This window comes from Carcharodon carcharias, chromosome 2, assembly GCF_017639515.1.
Source record: "Carcharodon carcharias isolate sCarCar2 chromosome 2, sCarCar2.pri, whole genome shotgun sequence".
NCBI lineage: Eukaryota > Metazoa > Chordata > Chondrichthyes > Lamniformes > Lamnidae > Carcharodon > Carcharodon carcharias.
In genome coordinates this window covers 210,977,793-211,004,184 of record NC_054468.1, presented here as the reverse complement: position 1 = coordinate 211,004,184, position 26,392 = coordinate 210,977,793, and the positions used below count along the sequence as shown (strand labels likewise).

General features: G+C 44.4%; 1 protein-coding gene across 3 annotated transcripts in view; it reads right to left on the bottom strand.

Moving 5' to 3' along the window:
• Positions 1 to 26,392, bottom strand: part of LOC121273535 (regulator of G-protein signaling 7) — a 464,890-nt gene that overhangs the window by 351,021 nt on the left and 87,477 nt on the right. Inside the window, exon 1 of one of the 3 annotated variants that reach the window (XM_041180722.1) lies at positions 20,364 to 20,468. The exons of 1 other annotated variant lie outside the window; for it this stretch is intronic. The gene's annotated coding sequence lies outside the window, so the exon portion shown is untranslated. Of the gene's footprint in view, positions 1 to 20,358; positions 20,469 to 26,392 lie in introns of those variants that run through there. One more of the 3 variants, XM_041180727.1, reaches the window with a different exon arrangement.

Here is a 26,392-nt window from a genome sequence, read left to right as displayed (position 1 = left end):
TCTAACATTTCACACCCCTCCTCTTGAACTAAAATATCTGCATAATCCCTCTCCTTAGTGAAAACAGAAACAAAGTACTCATTGAGAAACCTGCCCACATCTTCTGCATCAACCCACAAGTTACCATGTACATCTCTGATAGGTCCTACCTTCTCCTTAGTTATTCTCTTGCTCTTAATGTACTGGTAAAACATCTTTGATTTTATCTGCCAGTGTCCTGGTCAATCATATAACTAGAGCTGTTGACAGGACTTTAAACTAACAGGTTGGCGTGGCGGGGGGGGGGGGGGGTATTGGAGGATTCGGGTGAAGGGGGTTTAGAAATCCAAAGAGAATGGTCAAGGCATCAGAACAGTATAGCAATGAGGATAAAGACAGAGTGGGATAATCAGTGAATTTGTTCAATGCAGGAAATAGAAGTTAGAAAAAAATGAAATGTAAGGTTCTTTATCTGAATGCAGAAAGCATCTGCAATAACATAGGTGAAATAGTGGCACAAAAAGAGGTCAATGATCTAGATCTAATTACCATTACAGAGACATGGTTATAAGGTGATCAGGGTTGGGAATTAAATGTTCAAGAGTACACAATATTTCAGAAAGACAGAATGGCAAAGGAGGAGGGGTAGCCCTGACAGTCAAGAATGGCATTTGGATATTAGTGAGAAGGGATCTGGCCTCAGAAGATCAAGAAGTAGAATCAGTATGGTGGAGATTAGGAATAGCAAGAGCCTGAAAACACTGGTGAGAGCAGTTTTATAGGCCCCCCAACAGTAGTTATACCATTGGGCAGAACATTAAACAATAAACTATCATAGCTTGTAACAAAGGAAATAATTGTGAGGGACTTTCGAAGTGTCAAGAATGGCCTAGAAGATGAGTTTGTAGAATGTTTTTGTGACAGTTTCTTGGAACAATACATTGTGGAACCGACTAGGGATAAAGCTATCTCAGATATAGTATTATGTAAAGAAGCAGGGTTAATTGGTAATGTCACAGTAGAAGATCAACAGGGAAATAGTGATCATAATACCATTGAATTCCATGTTAAGTTTGAAAGTGACATATTCCAAACACAAACAAGAATCTTAAACTTAAACAAAGCCAATTACACTAAAGTTAATTGAGTAAATAGGCTAAAAGGTGTGGAGATAAGTGAACAATGGGAAATATTTAAAGAAACAATTCAAAGTGTTCAACAAAAATGCATTCCATTGAAAAACAAAAACTCAGCAAGAAAGACCCATCTGTGGCTCACTCAGGAAGTTAAGGATAGTATTAGATTAAAAGAAGAGGCTTATAATGTTGCAAAACATTAGCAAGTCTGAGGATTGGGAGTGTTTTAGAAACTAACAGAGGGTCACCAAAAAGTTGATAAAAAGGGGAAAAATAGAATATAAGAACAAACTAGCCAGAAATATAAAAACAGATTGTAAGAGCGTTTATAAGTATATAAAGAGAAAAAGAGTAGCTGAAGTAAACACTGGTCCCTTAAAAACAGAGAGGAGAAATTACCATGGAGAATGAGGAAATGGCAGAGGAATTGAACAAATATTTTGTGTCTGTCTTCACAGTAGAAGACACAAGCTTCATGCCAGAAATAGATGGTTACCTCGGAGCTAAAAAGAGCAAGAAAATTAATATCAGCAAAGAAAAGGTGGTGTACAAACTTAAGGGACTAAAATCCAACAAATCCCTGGGACCTGATGCCCTAGACCCTAGGGTTCTAAAAGAGATAGCTGCCGAGATAGTGGATGTGCTGGCTAGGATTTTCCAAACCTCCTTATATTTGCAAATGGCTCCATTAGATTGGAAGGTGGTAAATGTTAAACCGCCTTTCGAGAAAGAATGGAGAGAAAAAACAGTGAACTACAGGTCAGCTAGCCAAATAGCAATTGTTGGGGAAATGCTGGAAACTATTATTAAGGAACTCTTAACAATGCTTTAAAATGTATAGTATGATTAGAACAAGTCAACATGATTTTGATAAAGGGAAATCATGTTTGACAAATCTATTAGAGTTTTTTGAGGATGCAACTATGAACGTACGAATTAGCAGCAGGAGTAGGTCATTTGAGCCTGCTCTGCTATTTAATAAGATCATGGCTGATCTGACTGTAGCCTCAACTCCACATTCCCAGCTATCCCCAATACCATTTGACTTCCTTGTTAGTCAAGAATTTATCTACCTCAGCCTTAAAAATATTCAATGACCTGCCTCCAATGCTCTCTGAGGAAGAGAGTTCCAAAGGCTCACACCCTCAGAGAAAAAAATTCTCCTCATCTCCGTCTTAAATGGGAGACCCCTTATTTTTAAACTGTGTCCCCTCATTCTAGTCTCTCCCACAAGGGGAAACATCCTTTCAGCATCTGGCCTGTCGAGTCCCCTCAGGGGTTTATATGTTTCAATAAGATCACCTCTCATTCTTCTAAACGGGTTCAGGCCCAACCTGCCCAACCTTTCCTTATAAGATAACACCCTATCCCAGGTATCAATCAAATGAACCTTCTCTGAACTGCCTCTAATGCATTTATATCCTTTCTTAAATAAGGAGACCAAAACTATACACAGTACTCCAGATGTGGTCTCACCAATACCCTGTACAATTATAGCAAAACTACTTTTATATTCCATTCCCCTTGTAATAAAAGACAACTTTCCATTTGTCTTCCTAATCACTTGCTGTATCTGCATACCAACCTTTTGTGATTCTTGTACCAGGACACCAGGATCCCTCTGTATCTCAGAAATCTGCAATCTCTCTTCATTTAAATAATGTGCTGCTTTTCCATTCCTCCTGCCGAAGTGAATAAGTTCCCATTTTGCCACATTATACTCCATTTGCCAAATTTCTGCCCAATCACTTAACCTGTCTATATCCCTTTGCAGACTATATCCACTAGTAGGGTAGATAAAGGGGAACCAGTAGATGTATACCTGGATTTCAAAAAGGCATTCAATAAGGTGCCACACAAAAGGTTAATAGGCAATATAAGGGCTTATGGAGTTAGAGGTAATATTTTAGCACAGGTAGAGGATTGGTTAATGGATAGAAAGGAAAGAGTGGGCATAAATTGAACTTTTTCAAGTTGGCAGACAGTGAATAATGGGGTGACGCATGGATCAGCGCTGGGACCTCAACTATTTGTAATTTATATTAATAACTTAGATGAAAATACGGGGAGTAATGTGTCAAAGTTTGCAGATAATACTAATATCGATGGGAAGGTAAGCTGGGGGGGGCGGACACAGGGAGGCTGCAAAGTGATAGAGACAGGTTAAGTGAGTGGGCAACAAGACGACAGACAGAGTATAATGTAGGGAAGTGTGAAGTTATTCAATTTGGTCATAAAAATAGAAAAGCTGATAAGTTTTTAAAAGGTGTGAAACTTGTAAATGTTGATCTTTGAAGAGTCTTGGGTGTGCTCATTCAGGGAAGGCAGAAAGGTAGTATGCAGGTGCAGCAAGCAAGACAAATGGAATGTTAGCCTTTATTTCAAGGGGTTTGGGTACAAGAATAGAGAAACCTTGCTACAATTGTACAGGGTTTTGGTGAGAACACATCTGGAATTCTAAGAATCTATGAAGTGATATACTTGCATTGGAGGTGGTAAAGCAGAGGTTTACTAAATTTGTCCCTGGAGTGAGGGGTTTTTCCTTTGTTGAGAGGCTAACTAAATTGGGCTTATATTCTTGGAGTTTAGAAGAATGAGAGGTAATCTCATTGAAACCTAAAAAATTCTAAAAGGGTTTGATACAGTAGACACTTAGAGATTGTTTCTGCTGGTTGGGGCATCTAAAACACAGGGGCGAGTCTCAGGATTAGGGACCAATCATTTAGGACTGAAGTGAGGAGAAATTACTTCACTCAAAGGATGTGAGTCTTTGGAATTCTGTACCCCAGAAGGTTGTGTGTGGATGCTCCATCGTTGAATACTTTTAAGGCTGGGATAGACAAATTGTTGGCCTCTCAAGGAATTAAGGGATATGGGGAGCGGTTGGGAAAATGGAGTTGAAGCCCAAGATCAGCCATGACATATTGAATGGCAGAGCTAGCTCAATGGGCTATATGGTCTACTTCTGCTCCTATTTCTTGTATTGAGCACATGTTACAGCAGGGGGTTATCTCTCCAGTCACCATACCAATGAAGTGACATTCTGAAATGATCACAGTATCAAAGCCTAATGGTTCAATTAGAATTTGTGTTGACTCGACTCAACTAAACAAATCAATGGAATGCAAGATCTACCCAATGGCATCAGTGGATGAAAGTGTTGCCAAATTAGCAAAAAGTATTCTATTCACATGATTAGATGCAAAAATGCGGCTTTGGGCAGTTGCCTCTAAGCAAAGAATCCAGACTGCTAACCAATTTTTCAACGCCATTTGGTTATTATTGTTTTAACAGATTGTCATTTGGAATTGCACCAGAGATATTTCAGAGGACAATATCTTAGACCCTGGAAGGCATGGAAGGAGTAATATGCCATACGGACGACATTCTCATACATGATTCATCAAGGGAAGAACATGACCATAGAGTGAGAACAGTCCTCAAACAGGCACGTTTGACATTGAATGAGAAATGTGAATTTGCAAAGCCAATGATCAAATTCCCAGGGCACATCGTGCAAGTTTCAGGAGTAACAGCGGACCCAAGGTGATTAGAGATTTCCCACTGCCTGGGAACATCACACAGATGCAAAGATTCCTTCACATGCTCAACCACGTAGGCAAGTTCCTACCAAATTTGGTAGAAATTGATGAGTCATTGAGACAGCTGTTGAAACAAGGTCAAAAGTGGTGCTGGAATGTGGGCCATCAAAATGCTTTTGACAAGATCAACAACCTTCTGATTTCACCTGAAATTCTAGAACACTATGATCCTGCCCGTGGATGTGGTTTCATAAAAAATCCAAAGGCCGCCTGATCAAACAGGCAGCAAAAAATTGCTTTCAATTACTTGCTTAAGGCCTTGATAGACCTCTTAATTGTCGTCGGGCACACTACCAACTCTCATGCGCACCCACTGACCAAAATATCGTGTGAGTGCGCGATGACGTTGGGTTGCTCACCCGACATCATCACGCACTATTTTACGCCCTATCGGGTCAGGCGCACAGACACCCGCAGGATGTAAAATCCTGGCACAAGAAATTAAGCAAGCACAACAGCAGGATGATGGATGCATCCAAACAAAAAAATGAGTTTTGCAAGATCCAATGAGATCACCCCTCATTCTTCGAAACTCTAGGGAATAAAGATCCAGTCTCCCCATCTCTCCTTATAAAATAATCCCATCATCCAACGGATTAACCTGGTGAATCTCCGTTGCACTCCCTCTATGGCAAGTATATCCCTCCTTAGACAAATGGACCCAAACTGTACACAATACTCTAGATGAGGTCTCACCAAGCATCTATACAACTGCAGCAAGACATCTTTACCCCTGTACTCAAATCTCCTTGTGATGAAGGCCTTCCTAATTGCTTGCTGTACCTGCATACCAAATTTTAATGACTCATGAACGAGAACACTCAGGTCCCTTTCGACACTGGCACTTCCCAACCTTTCACTATTTATGAAATATTCTGCCTGTCTGTTTTTTTTCTACCAAAGTGAATAACTTCACAATTATTCACGTTATATTCCATCTGCCATGTACTAGCTGATTCACTTAGCCTGTCCAAGTCCTCTTGAAGACTTCTTGCATCCTCCTCACATCTTACCACCCTACCCACTTAGTTTGGTATCATCAACAAATTTGGAAATTTGGAAACATTTGGTCCCCACAGCCAAATCATTTATATAGATTGTGAACAGCTGTGGCATAGCACTGATCCTTGCGGTACCCCACTAGTGACAGCCTGCCATCCTGAGGATGGTCCATTTATTCCCAATCTCTGAATTCTGTCTGATAGCCAATTCTCAATCCATACCAGTATATTTCTCCCAATCCCATGCGCTTTAATTTTATTTACTAGCCTCCTATGTGGAACCTTATCAAAAGCCTTCTAAAAATCCAAACTCACCATATCCACTGGTTTTCCTTTATCAATGTTACAAGTAATACCCTCAAAAAACTCCAACAAGTTTGTCAAACACGATTTCCCTTTCATAAGTCCACGCTGACTCTGCCCAATTTTATCATCCTTATCTAAATGTCCAGTTATCACATCCTTTATAATAGATTCTAACATTTTCCCTACTACTGACGTCAAACTAACAGGTCTGTAGTTCTCCATGCTCCCTCTTCCTCCCCTAAAAGAATCACAGAATTGTTATTGCACAGGAGACCACTTGAGCCATCATGTCTACTCAAGCTCGTCAAATGAGCAACTCGCCAAGTACCAATCCCCCACCTTCTCCCTGTAACCCTGCACATCCTTCCTTTTTAGATAATTGCCTAATTCCCTTTAGAATGCTTCAATTGAAACTGCCTCCACCACACTCTCAGACATTGCATTTCAACCACTAACCATTCACTCCTCACATCACTTTTGCTTCTTTTACTAATTTAAATCTGTGCCCTCTTGTTCTCAATCCTTTCGTGAGTGGGAACAGTTTCTCCCTATCTATTCTGTCCAGACCCCTCATGATTTTGAATATCTCTGACAAATCTCATCTCAATCTTCTTTTCGCCAAGGAAAACAGTCCTAACTTCTCCAATCTACCTTCATAACAGAAGTTCCTCATCTCTGAAACCATTCACATGACCCTCTTCTGCACCCTTGCTAATGCCTTCACATCCTTCCTGAAGTGCAGTGCCAAGAACTGGATGCAAAATTCCAGCTGAGGCTGAGCTAGTGACTTATACAAATTAAACTTAACTTCCTTGCTCTTAAACTCTATGCCCAAATTAATAAAGCCCAGGATACTCTATGCTTTATTAACTGCTCTCTCAACCTGTCCTGCCACCTTCAATGATTTATGCACATATACACCCAGGTCCCTCTGCTCCTCCAGCCCCTTTAGAGTCATACCCTTTCTTTTATATTGCCTCTCCATGTTCTCCCTTCTTAAATAGTGGGGTTATATTTGCTACTTTCCAAGCTGCAGGAGCCTTTCCAGAATCTAAGAACTCTGAAAGATAACCGCTAACGCATCCCTCTCTCTCTCATCACCTCCTTCAACACTCTGGGATGAAACTCATTGGTCCAGGGATTTACCAACCTCCAATCCAGTTAACTCTTCATGTACTACCTCTTTACTAATACTAATTTCTTTTAGTTCTTCAGTTTCACAAGTCCATTGGTGGTCTAGTGTTTCTGGAAGATTTTCCATATCTTCTTCCGTGAAGACAGATGCAAAGTAACTGTTTAGTTTCTCTACAATTTCCTTGTTCTCCACTACAAATTCTCCTGTCCCCACCTGTAATGGACCAACATTTGTCCTAGCTAATCTTTTCCTTTTCACCTACCTAAAGAAGCTTTTACAGTCCGCCTTTATGTTCCTCACTAGTTTACATTCATATTCTCTTTTCCCTTTCTTAATTAGTTTCTTGATCATCCTTTGCTGGGTTCTAAATTGCTCCTAATCCTCAGGTTTACCACTTTTTCTGGCATCCTTATAAGCCACTTCCTTTGATCTAATGAAATCTTTAAATTCTTTTGTTAACCACTGTTGATTTACCTTTCTCTTTGGGTGTTTCTGCCTTAGAGGAATGTTTACCTGCTGTAGATCATGTAGTGTTTCTCTACATTGCCTGTCTACCATCAAATCTTTGAGTGTACTTTCCTGATCCACTGTAACCAACTTGCTCCTCATATATTCATAATTTCCTTTCTTCAGGTTTAAGACCCTTGTTTCAGAATTAACTATATCTTATTCAAATGTAATGCAAAATTGTATCATATTATGGTCACTATTTCCCAAAGGTTCCTTTACACCAAGATTGTTAATTAGCCCTTTCTCATCACATAACACTAAATCCAAAAGAGCCCAATCCTTAGTTGGCTCCTCAACATACTGCTCCAAAAGCCCATCTTGTACACACTCCAGGAATTCCTCCTCCAGATTTGTTTAACCCAGTCTATGTGTAAATTGAGGCCACCCATTATTACTGTTTTACCCATATTATATACATCTCTAATCTCCTGGTTTATACTGTGCCCAACATTAGCACTACACTTTGGTGACCTATAAACAACTCCCACCAATATTTGCTGTCCCTTCTTGCTCCACTCAAACTGATTCTACATCTTGATTCTTCAATCTAAGATCCTCTCTTACTAATGTACTGATCTCGTCCCCACCTCCTTTTCCTTTTGGCCTATCCCTCCTAAATGCCAAACATCCTTGGATATTCAGTCCCCAATCTTGATCAACCTGTAGCCACATCTCCATAATGGCAATTAAATCATACCTATTTAACACAGTTTGTGCATTCAAATAATTAACCTTTTTGCAACTGCTTTCAAATAGAGTTCCTTTAATTCAGCTTTTTTAATATTATTATCTATTTTGATCTTTTTTGATGCTTGTCCATGGTTCAGCTGTCTTCTATTTTTGCTTCCTAATTTTCTACTTTCTTTTACCAATTTTGACTCCCCTTCAGGTTCCCATTCCACTGCCAATCTTGCTTATACCCTCCTCAAAAGCTCTAGCGAATCTCCCTGTGAGGATAGTAGTCCTGATCCTGCTAAGGTGCAGCCCATCCACCTTGGCTAGGTCCCACCTGCCCCAGAACTGGTCCCAATGCCTCTGAAATCCCTTCTACACCAGTTTTCCAACCACATGTTCAATCACTCAATTCTCCTATTTCTATACTCACTAACACACGGGACTGGAAGTAATCCTGAGATTACTGTTTTAGAGTCCTGCATTTCAAACTCCTTCCTAGCTCCCTGACATTTGCTTTTAGGACCTCAACCCCTTCCTATCTAAGTCACTGACTGGTACCATGTGGACCACAACTTCTGGCTGTTTATCCTCTCCCAGAAGCTGCTCTGTGACATCCTTGACCCTGGTATCAGGGAGGCAACACACCATCCTGGAGTCACGTCTACCTGTTTGTTCCTCTAACTAATGAGTCCGCTATCACTAATGCTCTTCTCCTCTCTTTCCTCCCCTCCTGTACAGCTGAGCCGCCGTGGTGTCACGAACTTGGCTCTGGCCTCACTCCTCCAAGGAACCAACACCTGCAACAGTATCCAAAACAGAAAACTGATTAGCGCACGGGACCTCAGGGGACTTGTGCACTATCTGCCTGGTTCTTTTGGACTGCCTGGCAGTCATCCATTCTGCGGTGTAACCACCTCTCTGAGCGTGTATCCATGTAGCTCTCAGCCTCACAGATGCACCAGAGTGACTCCAGCCACCGCTCAAGCTCTGAAACCAGGAGCTGAAGTTTGTGCATCTGGTACACTTCCTGCACATGTGGTCATTTAGGTCAACGGCAACTTCCAAGTCTCCTCACATACTACAGAACATGCATTCCACACGAGCTGCCCTGCATTGTCTTAACTTTACTTTGTTGATGATTTCCCTAGCTTTTAATGACAGACTAGTCACCCCTAAACACTCAAAATTCTCCAAAGAGAAACATCAAATTCACTTGGGGATGGCGAAATGGCGAGCAAGAGCCCAGCATTCAGTCTGGTGGCCAGGTATTAGTCGTTCTATTTAAGAGCTAATCGCAAATTGCCTTATGTGTGTAGTGAATAGCCAACAGCTGGGCGAACCATTGGCACCCTCCACTTTTCTGTCAAGGCCATTGAAGTGCCTGGAATAGATTTATTTGACTTTAAAGGCAAAGTATTTATCGTCACCATTAATTAATATTCCAGATGGATTGAAGTGAACAGATTGCACAGCATCACAGCAGAGGCAGTCATTCAATTACTAAAGAGAATTTTAATGACACATGGCCTCCAGGACATTGCAGTGTCAGACAATGGTCCACAGTTTGTTAACAAAGTATTCCACAACTTCGTGCAGAAATGTGGTTGTATGCACATTACTAGCTCAGCTGGACATCCTCAGTTGAATGGAGAAGCAGAAAAAGGAGTTTGAACAATCAGAGAATTGATGGAAAAGAACAAAATTATTATAAAAGCAAAAAACGGCGGATGCTGGAAATCCAAAACAAAAACAAAACTATCTGGAAAAACTCAGCAGGTCTGGCAGCATCAGTGGAGAGGAGCACAGTTAACGTTTCGAGTCCGAATGACCCTTCAACAGAACTAAGTAAAAATTGAAGAGAAGTGAAATATAAGCTGGTTTAAGGGATGGGGGGACAAGTAGAGCTGGGTAGAGAGCCAGTGATAGGTGGAGATAACCAAAAGATGTCATGGACAAAAGGACAAAGAGGTGTTGAAGGTGGTGATATTATCTAAGGAATGTGCTAATTAAGGGTAGAAAGCAGGACAAGCAAGGTACGGATAGCCCTAGTGGGGTGGGGTGGGGTGAAGGAATCAAAAAAGGCTAAAAGGTAGAGATAAAACAATGGATGGAAATACATTTAAAAATAATGGAAGTAGGTGGGAAAAGAAAAATCTATATAAATTATTGGAAAAAAAAGGTTGGGGGGAAATCGGAAAGCAGATGGGGATGGAGGAGAGAGTTCATAATCTAAAATTGTTGAACTCAATATTCAGTCCGGAAGGCTGTAAAGTGCCTAGTCGGAAGATGAGGTGCTGTTCCTCCAGTTTGCGTTGAGCTTCACTGGAACAATGTAGCAAGCCAAGGATGGACATGTGGGCATGAGAATAGGGTGGAGTGTTGAAATGGCAAGCGACAGGGAGGTCTGGGTAATGTTTGCGGACAGACTGAAGGTGTTCTGCAAAGCGGTCACCCAGTCTTCGTTTGGTCTCTCCAATGTAGAGGAAACCGCATTGGGAGCAACAAATGCAGTAGACTAAATTGAGGGAAGTGCAAGTGAAATGCTGCTTCACTTGAAAGGAGTGTTTGGGCCCTTGGAAGGTGAGGAGAGAGGAAGTAAAGGGGCAGGTGTTGCACCTTCTTCGGTTGCATGGAAAGGTGCCGTGGGAGGAGGTTGAGCTGTAGGGGGTGATGGCGGAATGGACCAAGGTGTCCCGGAGGGAACGATCCCTGCAGAATGCCGCCAGGGGGGTGAAGGGAAGATGTGTTTGGTGGTGGCATCATTCTGGAGTTGGCGGAAATGACGGAGGATGATCCTTTGAATGCGGAGGCTGGTGGGGTGATAAGTGAGGACAAGGGGGACCTATCATGTTTCTGGGAGGGAGAAGAAGGTGTGAGGGCGGATTCGCGGGAGATGGGCCGGACATGGTTGAGGGCCCTGTCAACCACCATGGGTGGAAAACCTTGGCTAAGGAAGAAGGAGGACATGTCAGAGGAATTGTTTTTGAAAGTGGCATCATCAGAACAGATGCAAACAGATGCAAAATTATTAAGTTAATCCTTCTTATTTAGAGAACCTCACCACTACAAAACGGGTTCTCACCATCAGCATTGCTGATGGGAAAATGGCTGCGAACACAACTTCCAGCTTTGCAACAAAAACTACAACTTAACATTACCTCCGATGATCATGAGAACGTTAAAAAGCGTGAGGAGCAACAAAGACGCAATCAAGTTCGTAACTTCAACTTTAGGTGCACAGCATGAGACTTAAAATTGTTACAGCCCATGAAGAGAGAATGTGAATACGAGACCAACAGAAAGGAGCTATAATAATAGCAAGAGCTCCACAGTCAATGTCTTAAAGAATGAAATGGACCAAAGAAATGTAAAAAGGAACCGAAAAACCTTGTTATCCTTGGAAAGGAAGCCAACAGAAACTTGGACTTATTATTTGGATTCGGATGGAGACAAGGAACAAGAAACAAGACAAAGCTCCAACACCATGCAGGAGAAAGATACTTGTATCGAACGAAGGAAAAGTACAGATAGTCCTCAACATCAGAAAGGGATCAGAATGAGATCAGGGAAACTGGTCGAGTCACCTCAGATACTAACCTTGTGAAGTCTGAGACATTGGGGGAAGATGTAGAAAGATGTGCATAATTGGAATAAAGACTTGAGGGGAGATGTAGAGTAAAGGGTTAACAGCAGAAGCATCTGATGCTGATGTAATTATGATGCAATGTCACATGATTAAGTAACAGAGATCTGGAGGGAAAAAGAAGTCCAACCTCATGTAGAGTTAATGAGATGTTCATAGAGCTGCAGAGAAATAATAATGGTTTTATGAACAACAGTCTTAAGTAGCTTTCTTTGGGAAACAGTCAAATCCCGAAAAACCCCATCTAGACCCTGAACACAAGCCAAAGCAAAGGTCTCCATAGCGCTGCTTAGATAAACCAAATTGCAACCTCATTCTTCTAAACTCCAGAGTATTGGCCTATTCTAGTCAATCCCACCTCAGAGGTCAACCCTCTCATCCCAGCAATCAATCTGGTGAACCTTGAATGCACACTCTCTATGGCAATTATACCTTTCCTTAGGTACAAAGACCAAAACAGTAAACAGGCAGATATGGTCTCATTAAAGCCCTGTACAATTGCAGCAAGACATCCTTACACTTATACCCCAATCCCTTTGCAATAAAGATCAACATACCAATTGCCTCTGAGCTGTTTGGTTTAAGTGCATGTTAACTTTCTGTGTTACTCCTACAAGGATACCCAAATCAACCTGAACATCAACATTCAATAGATTCTTATCATTTAAAAAATATTCAGTTTTTCTATTTCTTCTACCAAAGTGAAAATCCTCAGATTTCTCCATCTACCATCTTCTTGCCGACTCACTTAACCTTTATATATATCACTTTGCAGACTCTTTGGGCTTGATGTTCATTTCTGTAGTGCCACCTCAAATACCGCTATTGAGTCCTAGTGCCTGGAGTGGCATGCACCCACATGGCGCCATCAGAAAAAAGGATACATGAGTGAGCGTACCTTGCATACTCCAGAAGGTACTCAATATGTGCTGTCCTGATGTGCCACAGCCCAACCATCCCATGTGACGCCTGGATACTAAATTTGGACTGTGCAGGTCCTGTACATGAATTTGTAGTTTACTCATTAAACAACAAATGTTCTGTGGCAAGATGGGTCTTATGCTAGTGTTATTTAAAAAGTCAGACACCCAAATTGGAAAGAACATAATCTTTAGCAACCTTTTCTCTTGCAAAGTGTCTGGGAAGTATTCTGGAGTGCTTTGGAGGTGATGTGATGAGTTCCTCGATTTGCCAAAGAGCATTGCTGCATCCTCACAGGGAGGGCAGAGGAGTAGGTAACCTGTCCACAAAAAGGCTGCAACAGATATTGAGGCAGCAGTGTCTCTGGGTCAGCAGCATTCCAACAAAATAGAGCAGAGACTGCAGAGAGAGGGCAAACTTTGCACCAGGCTCTCTACCAACTTGGAACTGGACTCCTCTATACTCCTAGACAGTGGCAGCAGGTTGCCTGGTAGTCCAGCCAATGTATTCAGCATTTTGATGCGCATGCCCATCAGCACACCCTGTATTCCACCCCTTCGGAGTTCTTATTTGAACCCTCTGCAGCAGAATACATCTGTGACCTCGCCTTCCAGCAAGCTGGCAAATGAACTTTCCATCTGGCGTGGCTGCAGTCCATTCATGCCTGAATCATTCACCAGGTGGAGATCCCAACTCTATACTAGCCTCCAAGTAACATGTAGTGCTGGTACATGTGCTAGTGGCTGTGAGTGTCAGCAGTGTGTACCATGTACAAGATGCATTGCAGCAACTCACCAAGGCTTTTTAGACAGCACCTTCTGAATTTCTACCACCTAGAAGGACAAGGGCAGCAGATGCAAGGGAACACCACCACCTGCAAGTTTCCCTCCAAGCCATACACCATCCTGACTTGGAACTATACCACCCTTCCTTAAAAGTCCCTGAGTCAAAATCATGAAAATCCTTCCCTATTAGCAGTGTGGGTGTGCCTACGCCACAGGGGCTGCAGTGATTCAAGAAGGCAGCTCACCACCATCTTCTCAAGGGCACTTAGGGATGGGCAATAAATGCTGGCCTAGCCAACGACGCCCACATCTCACAAAAGATTTTTTTTTAAATCAAGTGATAGGCGCTTTTCATCAGTGCCGTGTTATTGCACTCTCTCTTCTTCCTTGGGCTGCTATGGCTGAACAGGTAGCAGTTCTTGGATGTCTAAAAGCAAAATTCAGAAGGAGAATGTTGGGGTGAGGGAAGCGGGTGGGATAAGAAGCAAAAGGCCTATGGTCACACCATCAGCTGCTTGCTCATCATGCAGAATTAGGGTGAGCTGGGAGTTGACACAGGACATAAGGCAGGAACATTCCGCCATCATCAATGTTCTAAGCAACACCCGGAGGTCACTGGCCCTGTCCCAGTCAACCCGTATGATGTGGAGAGCCATTTCCTCCATTGGGCTCAGGAAATACTGGCACTCTTGTCTCCAGCAGGTTTTGTTCCACTCCCTCCTCCTGTATGTCACCTTGTCCTGCAAGTGAGAGGGCAGAATGCAAGTGATTGTGTTCTACTGTGTTTGGGTGATGCTCCTGCCACAGCTGAATATCTGGACATTCGTGGAAGCAGCGAGAGGTGGGTGTGATGCTGGCAGTATTGGTAGGTGTGGGGTGGAACATCTGGGTGTTAGGCATGAGTTTTGAGTGTCAGGGAGTGTTGCTGAGTGAGTGATGGAGATTGAGCAACATGAGAGGCTGCTTGAGTGTTGGGTAGAAGATATCATGTGAAGATGCATTCACTGACCTAGACATTCTGCGTGTGGTTAGAAATCATTAGATTTCTTTTGGCACTGCTGCCAGGTCCTCGTGTTCCGACTCTGGTGTTCTTGGTCATCTGCTCCTAATCCCTTCTGAGCGTGGTCCTTGAGGGCCTTCTGGCCACCTGCAGAACTACGGCATCTCACCTCCTGCCCAGCAACACCACTTATGCCTTCTGTGCTGCATCCATCAACCTGGAACCCTCTCTCTTCCCTACTGTTCACTTTTCCATCGCTTAAATGCCAGCAGTCTTATTCAGTGCAACTTCCCTTTAAGAGGGACAGCCTGCCTTTAAGAAGGGCATGTTGGCTGGACCAATATGGTTTCTGCACACATTGAGCGGCTCTCTTACAAAGTGCAGAGGCAGCCAGTATGCAAGTCGAACTCCAGCAGCTGAAGGAGCCGCCTGACCAGATGCTGCAAACATGCAGATGAGGTGGATGCACATTTTTGTCTCCCCCAATCTTAGTGCGAATGGGTTGCAAATCAGGACTCCCTTGTCCAAATAAGTGGGACACACAAATTTGTGTCCTCCTCACAGCTTACTTTCTCACCTAGCTTTGCATTGTCAGGAAACTGGATACATTAATATAAGTTGTAAACTTGATCCTTGCAGCACCTCAGTAGCAACAGCCTGCCAGCCTGAAAATGACCTGTTTCTATCTAGAATTGCTATTCTATGTTTTCTGTTCTTTATCTAATGCTGTATCCACCTTAATATGTTACAGAAAACCCCATGAGCCCTTATCTCACCAGGTCTTTTTAAAAAAAATACACTATCCAAAATCATTTCTATTTTTCTACTTACCTGTGAAACAATTATTTTTAAATCAAGAAGTTGAATTAAAATATAGGGCAGAATTTTGCCCTTGGCGGGCAGGCTCGGCGAGGGTGGGCAGGAAGCCGACCGCCGCCAACAAGCACCACCGCACTGCTATTTCACGCTGGCCTGTCCAGCGTGAAGTGCGAGCAGCAGCGCTGCCTGTGCAGGAGGGAGGGGAAGTGTGAACCGGCTGAGTGTGAACTTCACGCATGTGCGTGAGCAAGCGATGCCTCAGGGAGATGAAGAGATATTAAAAAAGTAATCTAAAACAATAAAAATGTAATAAAACATGTCCCCTCATGTGACAGCAGGGACATGTTATTAATGAAAAATTAAAGTTTTTATTGTATTTTTGTTTGCATTTGGAAAATGCATTTGGAGAGCCTTTTAGTTGTGGGTGGGTGCGCCAGCGGCTTTGGCGCGCATGCCAACGGAACTACCGCACGACTGCCCACCGAGTGGGCGCCTGCCCACTGAGTGAAAGTTTCTGCCCGTAGTGACAGGATGAAGTCGTTCATCCAAAGTAACGCTGTGACTATTTCAATTTTCGGTTACATAGACGGTGAGGATTTAATCATAATTGCAGAATTTCCCCAAAAACTGGCGAATCTCACTTCAGCATCATGCTAATTCCCTGAAGACATCAGTTAACATCGCAATGACAACACAGGTCAACATGGACCTTTTACCTGGTAACCTACACAACTTTAGTATCCCCCCTCCTGCCACACCCACTTACACCCAGTCACACACACACACCTTCTTGCAACTTTAAACACTTCCAAAAGACAACAAATGATTTTTACTGCTGGAGTGGGCCTTAATGACCCATATTACACAACAACCCAACACTTCAAGTCCTTTGCTATCTGGCTAAGATTCTCCCTCATCAAACGAAACTGAGGGAAACTGTAAAGCTACTTAGGTATCTGTGGGCCTCAATATGTCCTTAACTACCAACAACATAATGGACTGTATCTTATAGGACTCCATGGACCTACCCAGGCTAAAAGGTCAGAGGCGGGGAGGGGGGTAAACCCGTCCACGATACCAACAGCTGCCCCGAGGCAATTTAGCAGCGTTAATTGCTTTAAGGTGACATTTTGGCCTTTTCTCAGGAGGAAGATCATCTTGGAGAGCTGCTGGTCAATAGTTCTGTAGTCCCAGCAGCACCATCAAGAGCGATGGCCACTGCTGGGACTACAAGCAGTCTCCAATGTTGAGGAGCCCACTTGAGTCTGGGGTTGGGAGTCCCACCTACCCATCCCAGTGAAGGAGATGAAGGGGGTTGGGATGGGGAATGGGTTCAGGAAGGTAAAAGGTTGCGAATCACCTGGGTGGGGGGTGCCTTCTATGGGCCCAGGGACCCTACAAAGGAGCTCCCCACCTTTCCCAACACCAGCCCATGCAGTTAAAGGCTTCCCACATGGTGTGGGCTTCCCCCCGCCATGGGTAAAATGCTATCAATTGGCCTTTAAGGGCCTTAGAAGGCCCAAGAGCAGGCGGGCCGCCTGACACCTCCCTTACCGCCCCCCCCCCCCAATAAAATTTCACACAGTATCCAATGGTAAATTCAGCAAGGTTACCTCAATGGGCAACAGCCTCATTAGACTGAAATGTGGGTCAGAGAATTGAGTCCATAGTGTTACAGCCCTATCTTCAGTTCACCGTCATGCCTAACAAACTTTGCCTTTGGAGTACTGAATGTAGCAAAAAGCACCAGTGAATAAGTTAAACAAAAGATACAGAAGAGATGGAAGGGAAGCTTGCAAAGATAATTTTTTAAAACTATATATTTTGAAAATAGTTGTCTATGAATAGAGAAACAGAACCAAAAGAAATGGTTATTCTTTCAAGAAACACCTTGAAAATGATTAAAGCTGAGCAAAGGAATAATTTTTGCAGATTGCTGTGCTGTGTTATTTTTATCTCCAAATTATCAGCTGTGTAAAAATGTACTTTCATTTTTCTAGTCTATTTACTGTATAAAAAACCTTTTGTCGATAAGCACAGTGCTCCCCAGATCACAAATGTATCCTGTGCATTTCCCCATTACATTTCACTCTGTACAAACGCTTTGTTCTGCAACCCTTAACAAAGCAGTCGTCTCCAGTGCTGCCAGTGAAGAGAAGTTGTTATATTTCTCACATTATTCCACCTCCACTATCTCTTCCTTTGTTTTTCTACTGGTACATCATGACTATTAATAGACACCACTGACGCAAGTCATAAGTCAATGTGGATTTCAAGTTTCACTACTCTCTTTTCTCATTTGAAAACATTAAGTAAGTTATTTCTGTCAAAATCCAAAATGAAAACTTGTGAGAGGTGCACTGGCTTTATCATTCTGTTCTGGACTTCATGTACCTCCAATCCTACACTCTGTAGTTGATTATTATAGCCCTCAAGATTGGAAATAAATACTATTTCAGCAGTGTTACCCATGTCCCAAGGACAAATATTTTAAAAGTCAGTCATGAAGCCCACAGATGGTCCCCTTGGGCCCCAGTGCCAACCCTTCTCTTCCACTGCAATCCAAGTCTGGTAGCTAATGCACCAGAATAATCCTTGCATTACTTGTTGCTTTGTGATGTTGAGAAAGTAAGTTGGTGTTGTTTTCATCTATTCACATCTTTCCTTGAAAATTTCTGTGAAATAGTGGAAGGCTGTCTGACCAATTACAGCAACAACTAGTATTTAAATATCCCAAGGTGCTTCACAGGAATATTATTGTATAGAGTTTGACACTCAGTCACATAAGGAGATAAAATAGTCTGGCAGGCTATGTTTTGCACACTCCTTCCAAGATCGTAACCATCTGTACACCAGTTGATAGGGTGGTTAAATTTTAAAACAGTCGGAAGATATGCAACCCATGGGGAATGCTGCAACCATAACCACTGAATGCAAGCATTCTGCAGAATGTGGGCCCAAAATTCAGAGTCGAAGCTATGTTCTCCATCCACCAGGACTGTTTGGTGTGGGGTTCAATCTATGCACCTTCTGGCTCAGCGGTGGAAATGCTACCACTAAGCCACAAGTCCACTCCGTGTACAAGTAGACTTCAAGTGGAATTAGCTAATTACGCTCATACCATTAAACTATATCAGGTGATGCTTGTCGCATTTTAGGCTTCCACCAGAGGTTCACTTCATGCTTTCAACCAAAGACTACTTACAAAAGCAAGCCATCATTCATTACAAACTGGAGCGTGAAGTCAGGAGCCCAACAGCTGGTTTGTGGTCCTAGTCCATTAGTCATTGAAAGAACATAGACCTGAAACTTTAATTCTGTTTCCTTCTCTACAGATGCTGCCTGGACTGCTAATTTTCCAGCATTTTCTGATTTAATTTCTGCTAATTTCTGCTAAGGCCAACAGTCAACCAGATACCATTTGTTACAGTATTAGTTTACTGAATTTACATGGTCCCTCTGGTGACAGAAGGATAATGCAGGGCCCTTGGAAACGTGAAGATCTGGTCTATTTTAGCAGCCGAGCCTTATATGTATAAATTCTCCCAGAGACCAACAGCGAACCAGGCCTGATCCATTACCTGGTCGATTGGCGGGAGGGGGAATCCAGTGGCTGAGGCTAAAGCCATAGACTGGCAGGAACAATCACCGGCAGTGAGCTGAGAGGAGCTTTGGTCATGATCCAAAGGTAGGAACGCTCTCCTTGGCCCAGAAGGAAATCTGAAATACACTGTCATGAAACTTACCTGTCTGGGCCTCTTTTAGCCCCTGACTCAGCTCCCCACAGATTTGGCCAAATGGAGAAACCATCACTTCTTCCCCACTCCAGCTTCCAACTAAAAATTGCAGTCAAATCTCAAGGGCATCACCGAAATGCCATGTGCATATTTAAAGAAGGATGCTGCTGCTTACTGGCCTCAAAAGAGCTAGTTAAGATTGTGACAAGGTACAAGAGAACAGTGAGGGTAAATGAGTTAAAATTAGAGCCATAGAGATAATTTTAATTTCATAGGATAGCAGGAATGAGGTTAAATTTTTTAAAAATTAGGAACTTAACCCCAACCCTCCGCATTCTTGTTTTAACTGTGACAGAATTGGCGGGGGTAGGGGATGCAGATGATAACCTGCTCTCCAGGGTTGGGTCCATCAATTGAATACTTTAAGAGACGGCTGAAAATGTTACTAGAGCTTTACATTTAATGCCTAAGAGCTAGGATTCCCACAGCTGTGGAAATCCAGCAGTTCGAAGGAGACGAGAACAGCTAAATCCAGAAGGGAAGTGCTTATTCCAGCATGGTTTGTAGGTCACGGGGAGCAGGAGTGCTTCACCCCCAACCTCAACAATTGGCCAACCCATCCCAAGATCTGATCTCCCCAGCGACCTCTGATCTTCCCCCAATCTTAGCCTTTTCAATCTCCCCAAGGCCTTTCTGATTTCCCTCCCTCCTCTCTGCACTCCAGCTCTAGCCTACCAGTGCAAGCCAACTCACACAAGCAGCCAGCTAGCCTCTCAATTTAGCAGCTGGCTGGGAAACAGATAAAAGGAAAAAGAAAGGATCTCCAGGTTACCTCCATCAAATGTGGCTCTGCTCTTGCCTATTTCTGAATACTTTAGAGGGTTTAACCAAAATGACCTTAAAAATGAACTGAAAGCTACTCTGATGAGCACAATGCCCTATATTACACAGGGTAGTTCAACAAGGCTAATTATTTTTCTTATTGAAGCATATTATACGCTGAATTGTAAGAATTGAGCTTGCTAAAAAAAAAAATCTTGCACGTGCATATTAGAAAGCTGTGTTCCCCTATAACTATTCTACCCAAGTCAAAAGTAGCATTAACTTACCAGACCTTGGGGGAGGATTTTCCCCTCGCCGGGCAGGTATGGCAGACAGGCCCGGGAACAGCCGTGCAATGGCCCGCTGCCCACAATCGGACCCCAACCGATTGCGCACAGAAACGTTCAGCACTGCCTGTGTGTGGGAGGAGGGCGACCACGGAAGTCAACACATACACACAGGTGCGCTCAGCGAAAGCTCCCTGAAGGCACAGGGCTGCCTCAGGGAGCTGAAGAGTTTTCACTTTACAAATAAGGATTTTAAAATTAAGGAAACCATGTCCCTGCCCATGTGACTGTGTCACATGAGCAGGGACATGTTAAAAGTTAGTTTTAAAAGTATTTTTTAAAATCACTGGTTGGACCCCGCCCGCGGATGAGGTTTCGCCAAAATGCAAAGGCCGCTTGATCCCTTCACACGCCTGCCAATCGTAAGTTTGGACAGGCAGGGAAAAATTCAATTTAATTAATGAACTAATGAGCTTAACAGCCCTCTTAATTGTCGGCGGGCGTGATGCCAACTCCCGCACGTGCCCACTGACCAAAATAGCGCACGATGATGTCGGGACGCTCGCCCAACATCATCTATTTTTTCTCCCATTCGGGTCGTGTGCGCGCCTGCCCGACAAGGGGAAAATTCTGCCCTCGCAAATTTACTGCAATATTCAACACATAATCAATAAATATCCATTTTTATTTATGTATCCCTGAAAATATAAAGCCAGAATAGCTTCATCCAAGCATTCTGTTAACTCTTTCACATGCTCTGTTTGAATGGGCGTTAGCACGGTTTATTTCCATATCTCGGTGCTAAAAGCAGACAGTTAGCCATTTTGAATACAAATTCATTCACCTGTGTTTTGAATTTTTCAAAGAAAATTAAAAAGAAGGCAGAATTAATTTAAATAGATTTCCTTTTCCACTTAGTGAACAAACATTTCATGTGAAGATGGAGACAAGGCTCCTGGAACTTCCAATGGTTCAGGTTCCACAGTCAGTAAATCAGTTGTAATGAACACAATAGTTACAATCAAAGCAAACGTCAAGTGAAAAGACCACTAATATTCTCAGAAATAAAAATTATTACTGCCTCCAAGTTTAATGCAGCTAAATGGCTGGGAAATATATTCGAGATAATTAGTTTAAAAGCATTTCTCCTGTGGTTGGTGGTATTTGCCAGCAATTCAGATTGCCTCTTACCATAAGTGTCATTAATCTACATGGGCACTTTTGAGTTTGATCAACACTGTAGATTCCTCTGGAGGAGGCCAGGGGTGTACATTCAGCCTCCAGGGGAGTCACTTTTGGGAAGACAGGCACAGGCACAAGGGGCGCAGGGCCAAGAGGCAGGCCAAGGCGGAAGGGCCACAGAACACGTCGCTATCCTGCTGCCAGAGTATGCAGGCAGTGAAACAGCTACCTCAATATGACTGAGATGCAGTGCCAAAGGAGGCTCCGACTGTCTAGGGAGACAGTCAACTATATCGGTCAGATGATAGGGCCTGAGATCTCTGCTAACTGTGTGGGTAGACACCCCGTGCCAGTGGCTCTGAAGGTCACAGTTGCACTCAACTTCTATGCCTCTGGCTCCTTCCAGGGGTCGGTGGGTGATCTTTATGGAGTCACCCAATCAACTGTCCACACTTGTTTCAAGTGGGTCAGAGATGCTCTGTTCAGATGGGCATTGACCTTCATCCACTTCCGCTGCAACCAGGCAAGTCAGACACAGTGAGCCAAAGGCTTCACGGCCATTGCTGGCTTCCCCCATGTCCAGGGTGCAATAGACTGTACACATGTGGCCATCAAGGCGCCAGCAGGTGAGCCCGGTGCCTTCGTCAACAGGAAGGGCTTCCACTCCATGAACGTGCAGATAGTGTGTGATCACAGGATGCTGATTCTACAAGTCTGTGCAAGGCTCCAAGGCAGCTCCTACGACGCCTACACCCTCAGACACTCCCAGGTGCCGGGACTCTTCAGTGCTCCAGCCCGACCTGATGTCTGGCTGCAGGGTGACAAGGGCTATCCCCTCAGAAGGTGGCTCATGACGCCTCTCCGCCATCCAAGAACAGAAGCTGAGCAGTGGTACAATAGGAGCCACGCCTCCACAAGGGGTGGAGAGAACCATTGGTCTTCTCAAGATGCGCTTCCGATGCCTGCACCGCTCAGGGCACGCAGTCCGGTAACTCCCCAGATCATGTCTCGGCGACAGTGGTTGCATGCTGCGCTCTCCATAATCTTGCGCTGGAAAGGTGGGACGCTGTGGACGATGAAGACAATGATGCAGTGGCTGTGGCTGCACACGATGAGTCCAGCACTGAATCTGAGGATGAGCATGCACAGGGAAATGCTGAGGGAGTAGACGCTGACCTGGGCATACTGCAGGGAGGCAGGGACACCCGGGAGACATTAATCCAATGAACCTTCAGCTAGCCCACCACAGATAGATCACGAGGACAATCTTGGGTTGTAGGCTCCACACTCGACACCTAAGTGCAAAATCTGCCAGGTTAGGAACAGTAACTAAGGGCCTTGTTAATAAAGCTGAATGTCCAACAAAGCACTCATTACAGCTTTGGAAATCATCCACATGCAGAAGAGGCACCTTCAGCCATGGTAACATATCTGAATTTAATATGTCAAGCAAACCAAGTTATTCCAAAAAACAAAGAGAATGGTGTTACAAATCAAAACAAATCATAAGGACCTCATCCCGAAAGCACCAATGAAAAACCCATTGTGTGACTAAGGTGCCTTATGTTTTCGTTTCCGGGTGCTACGTCTTGGTGCTGCCCCATCGCTTGGACTGGCATCTGAGACAGCCTGCTGACTCTGCTGTCCTGTTGGCCTTGATGACCTTGGTGGTCATCCTTTGGCCCGTGGAGCCATTGCTGGCCCCGCCTGGGAGGGAGCTGCCAGTTCCGCAGCTGGCATTTCCCCAGTTCTTGCAGCCTCACCGGATGCTACAGTTACCGGGAGAGGGGCGGAGGAGCTGCCCTGAGAGGTGCCCGCAGAGACGACAGGCAGCTACTGCGCCAACGTGAGGTCGCTTCGGACCTCCCTGCTCACCGTGGATGGATGGGCACCGAGCTGGGAAACTTGGTGTCCAAACCATCTCCCACACTGGCACTGACCAGCTAAGGCCAATGCCGATGTGAGGGCTTGCTGATCAGAGTGCATCCCCAGGAAGCCCTGACGGGTATGCTGGAGTAGCTTCTCCACGAGTGTCGCCACCCTCTCCATGGTGCTCGGACATGTGGCTCATTGCTTCAGCGAGCGTCCACATTGACTCCTCCACCACAGAGACCAAGCCAAGCAAAGCCTCATGTATCTCCACCAGATGCTCCCGCACACCTGACCGCATTTCCTGCACCTGCTGCGTCATGGACAACTCCAGAGGCACATCATCAGGCACCGACTGAGTATGTGCCTGGTCCCCTGCACTCCTCCAGCTGCTGGCGCCATGGGCACTCTCTGTCTCTGCCAACTCCTCCAGTGACTGTGAAGTGCCCTCACCGCTGTGCCCCGGGACACTAGATGTTCAAATTCCCACCAAGGTGCTCGTAACTGCGCTGGTGCCTGCCTGGCAGGGATGGTGTGAAGCAGGTGAGACTTCAGGCCCCTCAGGTGTGAGAGGGGGCCTCTACTGCTCCTCCTCTCAGCCCTGCTCTGATGATGCTGAAAGAAAGAACAAGAACAGTGAATCAGTTACCATGGCGACAATGTCAAAGTGTCCCCATCTCCTGGATCATTATGCGCTCATCCTTTCATAACCTATGGTCAAGCCCTGTTGCAAAATTAAATCAATTAACATTCAGCGCTGCTATGGTTGTTGGGAGAACAATGCTGACCTCACTGCTGGGCATAAATACCTGGCTGTGGCATCCCAGCCTCACCGATACCAGTGGACCTGGGTGCATGGCGCCTCTCCAGATCCAGGGCCTCCTGCTCAAAGCGGCTAAGAATGGCGATCTACGCCTGGCCACCGCTAGTCCTCACACGCTCTGCCGCGTTATGAGCATTCTTCTCCTGAAAATGAGAGACTAGCATTGATTAGTGCAAATTTTACATGGACTCTCTTCATGCATGGCCCACCCCAATCAATCCGAGACATATCAGGGCTTCAATACCTCCTCACCCCACTGGTGCCAAACACTCACACAAAGATAAAAAAACAAAAACAGAATTACCTGGAAAAACTCAGCAGGTCTGGCAGCATCGGCAGAGAAGAAAAGAGTTGACGTTTCGAGTCCTCATGACCCTTCGACAGAACTAGGTGAATCCCAGGAAGGGTTGAAATATAAGCTGGTTTAAGGTGGGGGGGGGGGGAGAAGTGGAGGGGGGTGGTGTGGTTGTAGGCAAAAGCAGTGATAGAAGCAGATCATCAAAAGATGTCACAGACGGCATTTTTTATACTCACACAAAGACGTTAGGCCTATTCCCCACGCCCCCAAACCAGTCATGTGAGACTCAGTGTAACACATGCTGTGGGTGCAAAACACATCTCTTCATCACCCTCTCAGGCTGACCTCAGCATGGGCAATATCTGCTGGCCCACCCAGCAAAGGACAAATGCCATCAATGATTCAATGCAGTCACTACACAGGGGGTGGGGTTGGGGGGGAGATAAGCCAACCTGCTGGGTTAAGTGACCAATGCCAATATGTACTCACCCTGCCAGAGCGCAACATGTCGTTGAAGTGTTGTGACACTGGATCCAGGTGCGCCGCACCACATCACCTCTGCCACCTCTTCCCAGGCACATTTCGTCAGGCCAGGGAGCCTCCTCCTCCCATCCTGGGGAACCAGCACCTCCCGCCGTGCTGCCACCTCCTCGAGGAGGGCAGCAAGGCAATCATCCAAAAAACGAGGGGCAACTGATCCCCCGCCCTACCCGCCGGTCTGGCCTGTACCACGGCCCTACCCTCCAGTCTCGCCTGCTCCACTGGCCTACCCTCCGGACTGGCCTGTCCCACTGCCCTACCCTCTGGACTGGCCTGCTCACCAGAAGCCCTCTGGTGAGCCCCTCCCCTTGCCATTGTGAGCAGCCTGGCATATAAACAGGCTGCTGGGTCGTCACTGGACCCGACGGACAGTGCACTCCAGCCGCTGCCCACCCATTCCCACTATCCTCAGGAGTCACGCATTACGCTGGACGGGTCTTAATTGGCCTGCCCATGTAAAATGGCACCCACTCCCACTCCGTCCCCTGCCAACCAGAAAATTCAGCCCGTGGGGTATTTTGTCTCACACAGAAGCAGCATTAGAAGAATCCATCAATAATCATCAACCCTCCATTAACTTAAAGCCACAGCACTCAAGAAAAGCATTAATTTTCTAGACACCAATGTATTTAAATTGACACAAGAAAATAGGCATAAGTTTTTTGTCAAAATAACTGACACCCTTCTACGTACAAAAAGTCATCACCCTAAAACGGCTCCCGGGGACTGGTGGGGTCACAGCTCATATGCTTTCACTGCTGACGCACAAAGCTGCAAAATTTTAACCAGCAGTTACGACCCTTTTTACTGCATCTCAGATCAAAATCTCAGATTCAAATTTAACAACTGATCTAGCATTGATTTGATCTTGCATCAATTCCTGTTTGAGGAACAGAGTTCCAAATTTCTACCACCCTTTGTGGATAAAAATATATTTTTTTTAATTTCAGTCCTTGAAAGATCTGTTTCTAAGTTTTAGATTGTGCTCCCTAGTCCTAGGTTCCCCTAAATTAATTGACCATTTACCTCACTACACTTCCTACATTACAACAGTGACTTCGCTTCCAAAATATTTCATTGGCTGCGAAGCACTTTGGGATGTCCTAAGGTCATAAAAATACTATAAAAATACAAGTTGTTCATTACTGTTTGAAGTCTTAGTACATGGAAAATGGTTGCATGTTTGTCTCTAACACAGTCACTGCACCTCAAGTGATTCACAGTGTGTGAAACGCTATGAGATGTGATAAGGCCTAAATGCATATCTTTCTTATGAAATAAAACTGTTTAATATTAAATTAACCCCATAGTGCTCATTACAA